Source organism: Taudactylus pleione, unplaced genomic scaffold, assembly GCF_031769625.1.
Source record: "Taudactylus pleione unplaced genomic scaffold, aTauple2 ptg000473l, whole genome shotgun sequence".
Classification (NCBI taxonomy): Eukaryota; Metazoa; Chordata; class Amphibia; order Anura; family Myobatrachidae; genus Taudactylus; species Taudactylus pleione.
In genome coordinates, this window is record NW_028284875.1 from 5011273 (window position 1) to 5025940 (window position 14668).

The 14668-nt window shown below is 33.3% G+C and overlaps 4 non-coding genes across 4 annotated transcripts; all 4 read left to right on the top strand.

Annotated features, from left to right (window-relative positions):
* The first annotated feature begins 1875 nt into the window (after positions 1-1875).
* TRNAR-CCU (transfer RNA arginine (anticodon CCU)) lies at positions 1876-1948 on the top strand. The gene has a single exon. It is a non-coding gene; the product is annotated as a tRNA-Arg (tRNA).
* Positions 1949-4851: 2903 nt separating this feature from the next.
* TRNAR-CCU (transfer RNA arginine (anticodon CCU)) lies at positions 4852-4924 on the top strand. The gene has a single exon. It is a non-coding gene; the product is annotated as a tRNA-Arg (tRNA).
* Positions 4925-6352: 1428 nt separating this feature from the next.
* On the top strand, positions 6353-6426 carry TRNAR-CCU (transfer RNA arginine (anticodon CCU)). Its single transcript has one exon. It is a non-coding gene; the product is annotated as a tRNA-Arg (tRNA).
* A 4431-nt stretch (positions 6427-10857) lies between these two features.
* Positions 10858-10930, top strand: TRNAR-CCU (transfer RNA arginine (anticodon CCU)). The gene has a single exon. It is a non-coding gene; the product is annotated as a tRNA-Arg (tRNA).
* The last annotated feature ends 3738 nt before the right edge of the window (positions 10931-14668 follow it).

The window sequence follows — 14668 nt, forward strand, 5'->3', positions numbered from 1 at the left end:
CCTCACCTGGAGCAAATGTAATTTTTTTTCTAATGTCATCAGTTAATGATTATCATCTGCTTCCTGAACATCCTGATATGAAGGCAGAAAAAAAACACAAACATGACTGTTTTTAAGTACCAGTACACACAGCTGCTTTGGTTCATATGCACTGTAAAAATTACTTTAGTTAGTCAACAAAATGGAATGCAAAAGACTACCTCTTTATTGGTAAAAGAGTTGCATCAATCTGTTTTGCTGCAATGTAACATGAGGGTCCACACTATTAGGTCTGGATAGTACAATCACATTTCATGCTGGGATTTGTAAAGCAAAGAACACAAATAAACGGCTTTCCTATATCGCAACAATTAATGAATATACTAATGAAAAAATCAGTTTCACTCAAAGATGTTACTAAACCCCAGTGGCCTAATGGATTGTGGGTTCAAGTCCCATCTGGGGTGATAGGCTTTATTTCATTAAAATAATTTTGGAGATGTTCCTTTCATTCTTGCTTCATACTGCACAAATGGCTCCACCAGAAACTTTTATCTGCTTATCAATCCGGAACTGTTCAGCTTGCAAAATTATGGCCCAGTATCTAAAAGCAGACATTTATCCTAATGACATTGTGGATTAGTTTTCTGAAAAGTTTACTATCACCTGGGACAGTGTCTTCAAGTCCCATCTAGGATGCATGTTCCTTTGTTGCTCATTCTCATTCTAGAAGTTATGCTTTTATTCAATTCAGGTGACTGTCTTAATGGTATTGCAGAAAATCCATATATACCAAAACATACCTATTAAGTTTTAATTGCAATTTAATATCAGAGTGGCTACAAAATAACAATTTCTATTGCAATTGCTGATGGGTTTCTTGAAGTACTTTCATCCATGTCATCAAAAGTGTAATTTTCTGCCTTTTATATTTCTTTGGACACTGACTTTACTGACAATTTAGGTGCTTCAGACCAAAAAAACAATGTTTACCTTTAAATATAGAGCACAAGTGAGATTTAACTTATTTTTATTTAAAGATACTGCATTTTTGGTATTAGAGTGTATATTTTCCATATGCAACATTAAAGTTACATATATCTATAGCAAATAATATTTAAGATAAATAAACAGGAATTATTTTACAATTTTGATAATATTGTACTGTACAACAGTGGCATGAATTCATTGCAATATACACCTATGGATACATAAAACTGGGCTATAACACAAATGCACAATATAATTGATTACCTTATGATTAGAATATTACTTTTATTAGGTACTTTAGTATTGGGTGCAGTAGTTTAGTGGATTTAAAAAGTAACTAATTTAAAATTAATAAACCAAGTTAATTTACTTAGTCAACTCGATGCTAAAATCACTCAACTAAAAATAAAGCGCTTTGTCCATGTGCTCCTGTGGCGCAATCGGTCTGTGCGCGGTACTTATAAGACAGTATCTGTTGAGCAATCCTGAGGTTGTGAATTCAAGCCTCACCTGGAGCAAATGTAATTTTTTTTCTAATGTCATCAGTTAATGATTATCATCTGCTACCTGAACATCCTGATATGAAGGCAGAAAATAAAACTCAAACATGACTGTTTTTAAGGTACCAGTACACACAGCTGCTTTGGTTCATATGCACTGTAAACATTACTTTAGTTAGTCAACAAAATGGAATGCAAAAGACTACCTCTTTATTGGTAAAAGAGTTGCATCAATCTGTTTTGCTGCAATGTAACATGAGGGTCCACACTATTAGGTCTGGATAGTACAATCACATTTCATGCTGGGATTTGTAAAGCATAGAACACAAAAAAACGGCTTTCCTATATCGCAACAATTAATGATTATACTAATGAAAAAATCAGTTTCACTCAAAGATGTTACTAAGCCCCAGTGGCCTAATGGATAAGGCACTGGCCTCCTAAGCCAGGGATTGTGGGTTCAAGTCCCATCTGGGGTGATAGGCTTTATTTCATTAAAATAATTTTGGAGATGTTCCTTTCATTCTTGCTTCATACTGCACAAATGGCTCCACAAGAAACTTTTATCTGCTTATCAATCCGGAACTGTTCAGCTTGCAAAATTATGGCCCAGTATCTAAAAGCAGACATTTATCCTAATGACATTGTGGATTAGTTTTCTGAAAAGTGTTCTATCACCTGGGACAGTGGCTTCAAGTCCCATCTAGGATGCATGTTCCTTTGTTGCTCATTCTCATTCTAGAAGTTATGCTTTTTTTCAATTCAGGTGACTGTCTTAATGGTATTGCAGAAAATCCATATATACCAAAACATACCTATTAAGTTTTAATTGCAATTTAATATCAGAGTGGCTACAAAATAACAATTTCTATTGCAATTGCTGATGGGTTTCTTGAAGTCCTTTCATCCATGTCATCAAAAGAGTAATTTTCTGCCTTTTATATTTCTTTGGACACTGACTTTACTGACAATTTAGGTGCTTCAGACCAAAAAAACAATGTTTACCTTTAAATATAGAGCACAAGTGAGATTTAACTTATTTTTATTTAAAGATACTGCATTTTTTGGTATTATAGTGTATATTTTCCCTATGCAACATTAAAGTTACATATATCTATACCAAATATTATTTAAGATAAATAAACAGGAATTATTTTACAATTTTGATAATATTGTACTGTACAACAATGGCATGAATTCATTGCAATATACACCTATGGATACATAAAACTGGGCAATAACACAAATGCACAATATAATTGATTACCTTATGATTAGAATATTACTTTTATTAGGTACTTTAGTATTGGGTGCAGTAGTTTAGTGGATTTAAAAAGTAACTAATTTAAAATTAATGAACCAAGTTAATTTACTTAGTCAACTCAATGCTAAAATCACTCAACTAAAAAGAAAGCGCTTTGTCCATGTGCTCCTGTGGCGCAATCCGTCTGTGCGCGGTACTTATAAGACAGTATCTGTTGAACAATCCTGAGGTTGTGAATTCAAGCCTCACCTGGAGCAAATTTAATTTTTTTTCTAATGTCATCAGTTAATGATTATCATCTGCTTCCTGAACATCCTGATATGAAGGCAGAAAAAAAACACAAACATGACTGTTTTTAAGTACCAGTACACACAGCTGCTTTGGTTCATATGCACTGTAAAAATTACTTTAGTTAGTCAACAAAATGGAATGCAAAAGACTACCTCTTTATTGGTAAAAGAGTTGCATCAATCTGTTTTGCTGCAATGTAACATGAGGGTCCACACTATTAGGTCTGGATAGTACAATCACATTTCATGCTGGGATTTGTAAAGCAAAGAACACAAATAAACGGCTTTCCTATATCGCAACAATTAATGAATATACTAATGAAAAAATCAGTTTCACTCAAAGATGTTACTAAACCCCAGTGGCCTAATGGATTGTGGGTTCAAGTCCCATCTGGGGTGATAGGCTTTATTTCATTAAAATAATTTTGGAGATGTTCCTTTCATTCTTGCTTCATACTGCACAAATGGCTCCACCAGAAACTTTTATCTGCTTATCAATCCGGAACTGTTCAGCTTGCAAAATTATGGCCCAGTATCTAAAAGCAGACATTTATCCTAATGACATTGTGGATTAGTTTTCTGAAAAGTTTACTATCACCTGGGACAGTGTCTTCAAGTCCCATCTAGGATGCATGTTCCTTTGTTGCTCATTCTCATTCTAGAAGTTATGCTTTTATTCAATTCAGGTGACTGTCTTAATGGTATTGCAGAAAATCCATATATACCAAAACATACCTATTAAGTTTTAATTGCAATTTAATATCAGAGTGGCTACAAAATAACAATTTCTATTGCAATTGCTGATGGGTTTCTTGAAGTACTTTCATCCATGTCATCAAAAGTGTAATTTTCTGCCTTTTATATTTCTTTGGACACTGACTTTACTGACAATTTAGGTGCTTCAGACCAAAAAAACAATGTTTACCTTTAAATATAGAGCACAAGTGAGATTTAACTTATTTTTATTTAAAGATACTGCATTTTTGGTATTAGAGTGTATATTTTCCATATGCAACATTAAAGTTACATATATCTATAGCAAATAATATTTAAGATAAATAAACAGGAATTATTTTACAATTTTGATAATATTGTACTGTACAACAGTGGCATGAATTCATTGCAATATACACCTATGGATACATAAAACTGGGCAATAACACAAATGCACAATATAATTGATTACCTTATGATTAGAATATTACTTTTATTAGGTACTTTAGTATTGGGTGCAGTAGTTTAGTGGATTTAAAAAGTAACTAATTTAAAATTAATAAACCAAGTTAATTTACTTAGTCAACTCGATGCTAAAATCACTCAACTAAAAATAAAGCGCTTTGTCCATGTGCTCCTGTGGCGCAATCGGTCTGTGCGCGGTACTTATAAGACAGTATCTGTTGAGCAATCCTGAGGTTGTGAATTCAAGCCTCACCTGGAGCAAATGTAATTTTTTTTCTAATGTCATCAGTTAATGATTATCATCTGCTACCTGAACATCCTGATATGAAGGCAGAAAAAAAAACTCAAACATGACTGTTTTTAAGGTACCAGTACACACAGCTGCTTTGGTTCATATGCACTGTAAACATTACTTTAGTTAGTCAACAAAATGGAATGCAAAAGACTACCTCTTTATTGGTAAAAGAGTTGCATCAATCTGTTTTGCTGCAATGTAACATGAGGGTCCACACTATTAGGTCTGGATAGTACAATCACATTTCATGCTGGGATTTGTAAAGCAAAGAACACAAAAAAACGGCTTTCCTATATCGCAACAATTAATGATTATACTAATGAAAAAATCAGTTTCACTCAAAGATGTTACTAAGCCCCAGTGGCCTAATGGATATGGCACTGGCCTCCTAAGCCAGGGATTGTGGGTTCAAGTCCCATCTGGGGTGATAGGCTTTATTTCATTAAAATATTTTTGGAGATGTTCCTTTCATTCTTGCTTCATACTGCACAAATGGCTCCACAAGAAACTTTTATCTGCTTAGCAATCCTGAACTGATCAGCTTGCAAAATTATGGCCCAGTATCTAAAAGCAGACATTTATCCTAATGACATTGTGGATTAGTTTTCTGAAAAGTGTTCTATCACCTGGGACAGTGGCTTCAAGTCCCATCTAGGATGCATGTTCCTTTGTTGCTCATTCTCATTCTAGAAGTTATGCTTTTTTTCAATTCAGGTGACTGTCTTAATGGTATTGCAGAAAATCCATATATACCAAAACATACCTATTAAGTTTTAATTGCAATTTAATATCAGAGTGGCTACAAAATAACAATTTCTTTTGCAATTGCTGATGGGTTTCTTGAAGTCCTTTCATCCATGTCATCAAAAGAGTAATTTTCTGCCTTTTATATTTCTTTGGTCACTGACTTTACTGACAATTTAGGTGCTTCAGACCAAAAAAACAATGTTTACCTTTAAATATAGAGCACAAGTGAGATTTAACTTATTTTTATTTAAAGATACTGCATTTTTTGGTATTATAGTGTATATTTTCCCTATGCAACATTAAAGTTACATATATCTATACCAAATATTATTTAAGATAAATAAACAGGAATTATTTTACAATTTTGATAATATTGTACTGTTCAACAATGGCATGAATTCATTGCAATATACACCTATGGATACATAAAACTGGGCAATAACACAAATGCACAATATAATTGATTACCTTATGATTAGAATATTACTTTTATTAGGTACTTTAGTATTGGGTGCAGTAGTTTAGTGGATTTAAAAAGTAACTAATTTAAAATTAATGAACCAAGTTAATTTACTTAGTCAACTCGATGCTAAAATCACTCAACTAAAAATAAAGCGCTTTGTCCATGTGCTCCTGTGGCGCAATCGGTCTGTGCGCGGTACTTATAAGACAGTATCTGTTGAACAATCCTGAGGTTGTGAATTCAAGCCTCACCTGGAGCAAATGTAATTTTTTTTCTAATGTCATCAGTTAATGATTATCATCTGCTTCCTGAACATCCTGATATGAAGGCAGAAAAAAAACACAAACATGACTGTTTTTAAGTACCAGTACACACAGCTGCTTTGGTTCATATGCACTGTAAAAATTACTTTAGTTAGTCAACAAAATGGAATGCAAAAGACTACCTCTTTATTGGTAAAAGAGTTGCATCAATCTGTTTTGCTGCAATGTAACATGAGGGTCCACACTATTAGGTCTGGATAGTACAATCACATTTCATGCTGGGATTTGTAAAGCAAAGAACACAAATAAATGGCTTTCCTATATCGCAACAATTAATGATTATACTAATGAAAAAATCAGTTTCACTCAAAGATGTTACTAAGCCCCAGTGGCCTAATAGATAAGGCACTGGCCTCCTAAGCCAGGGATTGTGGGTTCAAGTCCCATCTGGGGTCATAGGCTTTATTTCATTAAAATAATTTTGGAGATGTTCCTTTCATTCTTGCTTCATACTGCACAAATGGCTCCACAAGAAACTTTTATCTGCTTATCAATCCGGAACTGTTCAGCTTGCAAAATTATGGCTCAGTATCTAAAAGCAGACATTTATCCTAATGACATTGTGGATTAGTTTTCTGAAAAGTGTTCTATCACCTGGGACAGTGGCTTCAAGTCCCATCTAGGATGCATGTTCCTTTGTTGCTCATTCTCATTCTAGAAGTTATGCTTTTTTTCAATTCAGGTGACTGTCTTAATGGTATTGCAGAAAATCCATATATACCAAAACATACCTATTAAGTTTTAATTGCAATTTAATATCAGAGTGGCTACAAAATAACAATTTCTATTGCAATTGCTGATGGGTTTCTTGAAGTCCTTTCATCCATGTCATCAAAAGAGTAATTTTCTGCCTTTTATATTTCTTTGGTCACTGACTTTACTGACAATTTAGGTGCTTCAGACCAAAAAAACAATGTTTACCTTTAAATATAGAGCACAAGTGAGATTTAACTTATTTTTATTTAAAGATACTGCATTTTTTGGTATTATAGTGTATATTTTCCCTATGCAACATTAAAGTTACATATATCTATACCAAATATTATTTAAGATAAATAAACAGGAATTATTTTACAATTTTGATAATATTGTACTGTTCAACAATGGCATGAATTCATTGCAATATACACCTATGGATACATAAAACTGGGCAATAACACAAATGCACAATATAATTGATTACCTTATGATTAGAATATTACTTTTATTAGGTACTTTAGTATTGGGTGCAGTAGTTTAGTGGATTTAAAAAGTAACTAATTTAAAATTAATAAACCAAGTTAATTTACTTAGTCAACCCGATGCTAAAATCACTCAACTAAAAATAATGCGCTTTGACCATGTGCTCCTGTGGCGCAATCGGTCTGTGCGCAGGACTTATAAGACAGTATCTGTTGAGCAATGCTGAGGTTGTGAATTCAAGCCTCACCTGGAACAAATGTATTTTTTTTTCTAATGTCATCAGTTAATGATTATCATCTGCTTCCTGAACATCCTGATATGAAGGCAGAAAAAAAACACAAACATGACTGTTTTTAAGTACCAGTACACACAGCTGCTTTGGTTCATATGCACTGTAAACATTACTTTAGTTAGTCAACAAAATGGAATGCAAAAGACTACCTCTTTATTGGTAAAAGAGTTGCATCAATCTGTTTTGCTGCACTGTAACATGAGGGTCCACACTATTAGGTCTGGATAGTACAATCACATTTCATGCTGGGATTTGTAAAGCAAAGAACACAAATAAACGGCTTTCCTATATCGCAACAATTAATGATTATACTAATGAAAAAATCAGTTTCACTCAAAGATGTTACTAAGCCCCAGTGGCCTAATGGATAAGGCACTGGCCTCCTAAGCCAGGGATTGTTTGTTCAAGTCCCATCTGGGGTGATAGGCTTTATTTCATTAAAATAATTTTGGAGATGTTCCTTTCATTCTTGCTTCATACTGCACAAATGGCTCCACCAGAAACTTTTATCTGCTTATCAATCCGGAACTGTTCAGCTTGCAAAATTATGGCCCAGTATCTAAAAGCAGACATTTATCCTAATGACATTGTGGATTAGTTTTCTGAAAAGTTTACTATCACCTGGGACAGTGTCTTCAAGTCCCATCTAGGATGCATGTTCCTTTGTTGCTCATTCTCATTCTAGAAGTTATGCTTTTTTCAATTCAGGTGACTGTCTTAATGGTATTGCAGAAAATCCATATATACCAAAACATACCTATTAAGTTTTAATTGCAATTTAATATCAGAGTGGCTACAAAATAACAATTTCTTTTGCAATTGCTGATGGGTTTCTTGAAGTCCTTTCATCCATGTCATCAAAAGAGTAATTTTCTGCCTTTTATATTTCTTTGGTCACTGACTTTACTGACAATTTAGGTGCTTCAGACCAAAAAAACAATGTTTACCTTTAAATATAGAGCACAAGTGAGATTTAACTTATTTTTATTTAAAGATACTGCATTTTTTGGTATTATAGTGTATATTTTCCCTATGCAACATTAAAGTTACATATATCTATACCAAATATTATTTAAGATAAATAAACAGGAATTATTTTACAATTTTGATAATATTGTACTGTTCAACAATGGCATGAATTCATTGCAATATACACCTATGGATACATAAAACTGGGCAATAACACAAATGCACAATATAATTGATTACCTTATGATTAGAATATTACTTTTATTAGGTACTTTAGTATTGGGTGCAGTAGTTTAGTGGATTTAAAAAGTAACTAATTTAAAATTAATAAACCAAGTTAATTTACTTAGTCAACTCGATGCTAAAATCACTCAACTAAAAATAAAGCGCTTTGTCCATGTGCTCCTGTGGCGCAATCGGTCTGTGCGCGGTACTTATAAGACAGTATCTGTTGAGCAATCCTGAGGTTGTGAATTCAAGCCTCACCTGGAGCAAATGTAATTTTTTTTCTAATGTCATCAGTTAATGATTATCATCTGCTACCTGAACATCCTGATATGAAGGCAGAAAAAAAAACTCAAACATGACTGTTTTTAAGGTACCAGTACACACAGCTGCTTTGGTTCATATGCACTGTAAACATTACTTTAGTTAGTCAACAAAATGGAATGCAAAAGACTACCTCTTTATTGGTAAAAGAGTTGCATCAATCTGTTTTGCTGCAATGTAACATGAGGGTCCACACTATTAGGTCTGGATAGTACAATCACATTTCATGCTGGGATTTGTAAAGCAAAGAACACAAAAAAACGGCTTTCCTATATCGCAACAATTAATGATTATACTAATGAAAAAATCAGTTTCACTCAAAGATGTTACTAAGCCCCAGTGGCCTAATGGATAAGGCACTGGCCTCCTAAGCCAGGGATTGTTTGTTCAAGTCCCATCTGGGGTGATAGGCTTTATTTCATTAAAATAATTTTGGAGATGTTCCTTTCATTCTTGCTTCATACTGCACAAATGGCTCCACCAGAAACTTTTATCTGCTTATCAATCCGGAACTGTTCAGCTTGCAAAATTATGGCCCAGTATCTAAAAGCAGACATTTATCCTAATGACATTGTGGATTAGTTTTCTGAAAAGTTTACTATCACCTGGGACAGTGTCTTCAAGTCCCATCTAGGATGCATGTTCCTTTGTTGCTCATTCTCATTCTAGAAGTTATGCTTTTTTCAATTCAGGTGACTGTCTTAATGGTATTGCAGAAAATCCATATATACCAAAACATACCTATTAAGTTTTAATTGCAATTTAATATCAGAGTGGCTACAAAATAACAATTTCTTTTGCAATTGCTGATGGGTTTCTTGAAGTCCTTTCATCCATGTCATCAAAAGAGTAATTTTCTGCCTTTTATATTTCTTTGGTCACTGACTTTACTGACAATTTAGGTGCTTCAGACCAAAAAAACAATGTTTACCTTTAAATATAGAGCACAAGTGAGATTTAACTTATTTTTATTTAAAGATACTGCATTTTTTGGTATTATAGTGTATATTTTCCCTATGCAACATTAAAGTTACATATATCTATACCAAATATTATTTAAGATAAATAAACAGGAATTATTTTACAATTTTGATAATATTGTACTGTTCAACAATGGCATGAATTCATTGCAATATACACCTATGGATACATAAAACTGGGCAATAACACAAATGCACAATATAATTGATTACCTTATGATTAGAATATTACTTTTATTAGGTACTTTAGTATTGGGTGCAGTAGTTTAGTGGATTTAAAAAGTAACTAATTTAAAATTAATAAACCAAGTTAATTTACTTAGTCAACTCGATGCTAAAATCACTCAACTAAAAATAAAGCGCTTTGTCCATGTGCTCCTGTGGCGCAATCGGTCTGTGCGCGGTACTTATAAGACAGTATCTGTTGAGCAATCCTGAGGTTGTGAATTCAAGCCTCACCTGGAGCAAATGTAATTTTTTTTCTAATGTCATCAGTTAATGATTATCATCTGCTACCTGAACATCCTGATATGAAGGCAGAAAAAAAAACTCAAACATGACTGTTTTTAAGGTACCAGTACACACAGCTGCTTTGGTTCATATGCACTGTAAACATTACTTTAGTTAGTCAACAAAATGGAATGCAAAAGACTACCTCTTTATTGGTAAAAGAGTTGCATCAATCTGTTTTGCTGCAATGTAACATGAGGGTCCACACTATTAGGTCTGGATAGTACAATCACATTTCATGCTGGGATTTGTAAAGCATAGAACACAAAAAAACGGCTTTCCTATATCGCAACAATTAATGATTATACTAATGAAAAAATCAGTTTCACTCAAAGATGTTACTAAGCCCCAGTGGCCTAATGGATAAGGCACTGGCCTCCTAAGCCAGGGATTGTGGGTTCAAGTCCCATCTGGGGTGATAGGCTTTATTTCATTAAAATAATTTTGGAGATGTTCCTTTCATTCTTGCTTCATACTGCACAAATGGCTCCACAAGAAACTTTTATCTGCTTATCAATCCGGAACTGTTCAGCTTGCAAAATTATGGCCCAGTATCTAAAAGCAGACATTTATCCTAATGACATTGTGGATTAGTTTTCTGAAAAGTGTTCTATCACCTGGGACAGTGGCTTCAAGTCCCATCTAGGATGCATGTTCCTTTGTTGCTCATTCTCATTCTAGAAGTTATGCTTTTTTTCAATTCAGGTGACTGTCTTAATGGTATTGCAGAAAATCCATATATACCAAAACATACCTATTAAGTTTTAATTGCAATTTAATATCAGAGTGGCTACAAAATAACAATTTCTATTGCAATTGCTGATGGGTTTCTTGAAGTCCTTTCATCCATGTCATCAAAAGAGTAATTTTCTGCCTTTTATATTTCTTTGGACACTGACTTTACTGACAATTTAGGTGCTTCAGACCAAAAAAACAATGTTTACCTTTAAATATAGAGCACAAGTGAGATTTAACTTATTTTTATTTAAAGATACTGCATTTTTTGGTATTATAGTGTATATTTTCCCTATGCAACATTAAAGTTACATATATCTATACCAAATATTATTTAAGATAAATAAACAGGAATTATTTTACAATTTTGATAATATTGTACTGTACAACAATGGCATGAATTCATTGCAATATACACCTATGGATACATAAAACTGGGCAATAACACAAATGCACAATATAATTGATTACCTTATGATTAGAATATTACTTTTATTAGGTACTTTAGTATTGGGTGCAGTAGTTTAGTGGATTTAAAAAGTAACTAATTTAAAATTAATGAACCAAGTTAATTTACTTAGTCAACTCAATGCTAAAATCACTCAACTAAAAAGAAAGCGCTTTGTCCATGTGCTCCTGTGGCGCAATCCGTCTGTGCGCGGTACTTATAAGACAGTATCTGTTGAACAATCCTGAGGTTGTGAATTCAAGCCTCACCTGGAGCAAATTTAATTTTTTTTCTAATGTCATCAGTTAATGATTATCATCTGCTTCCTGAACATCCTGATATGAAGGCAGAAAAAAAACACAAACATGACTGTTTTTAAGTACCAGTACACACAGCTGCTTTGGTTCATATGCACTGTAAAAATTACTTTAGTTAGTCAACAAAATGGAATGCAAAAGACTACCTCTTTATTGGTAAAAGAGTTGCATCAATCTGTTTTGCTGCAATGTAACATGAGGGTCCACACTATTAGGTCTGGATAGTACAATCACATTTCATGCTGGGATTTGTAAAGCAAAGAACACAAATAAACGGCTTTCCTATATCGCAACAATTAATGAATATACTAATGAAAAAATCAGTTTCACTCAAAGATGTTACTAAACCCCAGTGGCCTAATGGATTGTGGGTTCAAGTCCCATCTGGGGTGATAGGCTTTATTTCATTAAAATAATTTTGGAGATGTTCCTTTCATTCTTGCTTCATACTGCACAAATGGCTCCACCAGAAACTTTTATCTGCTTATCAATCCGGAACTGTTCAGCTTGCAAAATTATGGCCCAGTATCTAAAAGCAGACATTTATCCTAATGACATTGTGGATTAGTTTTCTGAAAAGTTTACTATCACCTGGGACAGTGTCTTCAAGTCCCATCTAGGATGCATGTTCCTTTGTTGCTCATTCTCATTCTAGAAGTTATGCTTTTATTCAATTCAGGTGACTGTCTTAATGGTATTGCAGAAAATCCATATATACCAAAACATACCTATTAAGTTTTAATTGCAATTTAATATCAGAGTGGCTACAAAATAACAATTTCTATTGCAATTGCTGATGGGTTTCTTGAAGTACTTTCATCCATGTCATCAAAAGTGTAATTTTCTGCCTTTTATATTTCTTTGGACACTGACTTTACTGACAATTTAGGTGCTTCAGACCAAAAAAACAATGTTTACCTTTAAATATAGAGCACAAGTGAGATTTAACTTATTTTTATTTAAAGATACTGCATTTTTGGTATTAGAGTGTATATTTTCCATATGCAACATTAAAGTTACATATATCTATAGCAAATAATATTTAAGATAAATAAACAGGAATTATTTTACAATTTTGATAATATTGTACTGTACAACAGTGGCATGAATTCATTGCAATATACACCTATGGATACATAAAACTGGGCAATAACACAAATGCACAATATAATTGATTACCTTATGATTAGAATATTACTTTTATTAGGTACTTTAGTATTGGGTGCAGTAGTTTAGTGGATTTAAAAAGTAACTAATTTAAAATTAATAAACCAAGTTAATTTACTTAGTCAACTCGATGCTAAAATCACTCAACTAAAAATAAAGCGCTTTGTCCATGTGCTCCTGTGGCGCAATCGGTCTGTGCGCGGTACTTATAAGACAGTATCTGTTGAGCAATCCTGAGGTTGTGAATTCAAGCCTCACCTGGAGCAAATGTAATTTTTTTTCTAATGTCATCAGTTAATGATTATCATCTGCTACCTGAACATCCTGATATGAAGGCAGAAAAAAAAACTCAAACATGACTGTTTTTAAGGTACCAGTACACACAGCTGCTTTGGTTCATATGCACTGTAAACATTACTTTAGTTAGTCAACAAAATGGAATGCAAAAGACTACCTCTTTATTGGTAAAAGAGTTGCATCAATCTGTTTTGCTGCAATGTAACATGAGGGTCCACACTATTAGGTCTGGATAGTACAATCACATTTCATGCTGGGATTTGTAAAGCAAAGAACACAAATAAACGGCTTTCCTATATCGCAACAATTAATGATTATACTAATGAAAAAATCAGTTTCACTCAAAGATGTTACTAAGCCCCAGTGGCCTAATGGATAAGGCACTGGCCTCCTAAGCCAGGGATTGTTTGTTCAAGTCCCATCTGGGGTGATAGGCTTTATTTCATTAAAATAATTTTGGAGATGTTCCTTTCATTCTTGCTTCATACTGCACAAATGGCTCCACCAGAAACTTTTATCTGCTTATCAATCCGGAACTGTTCAGCTTGCAAAATTATGGCCCAGTATCTAAAAGCAGACATTTATCCTAATGACATTGTGGATTAGTTTTCTGAAAAGTTTACTATCACCTGGGACAGTGTCTTCAAGTCCCATCTAGGATGCATGTTCCTTTGTTGCTCATTCTCATTCTAGAAGTTATGCTTTTTTCAATTCAGGTGACTGTCTTAATGGTATTGCAGAAAATCCATATATACCAAAACATACCTATTAAGTTTTAATTGCAATTTAATATCAGAGTGGCTACAAAATAACAATTTCTTTTGCAATTGCTGATGGGTTTCTTGAAGTCCTTTCATCCATGTCATCAAAAGAGTAATTTTCTGCCTTTTATATTTCTTTGGTCACTGACTTTACTGACAATTTAGGTGCTTCAGACCAAAAAAACAATGTTTACCTTTAAATATAGAGCACAAGTGAGATTTAACTTATTTTTATTTAAAGATACTGCATTTTTTGGTATTATAGTGTATATTTTCCCTATGCAACATTAAAGTTACATATATCTATACCAAATATTATTTAAGATAAATAAACAGGAATTATTTTACAATTTTGATAATATTGTACTGTTCAACAATGGCATGAATTCATTGCAATATACACCTATGGATACATAAAACTGGGCAATAAC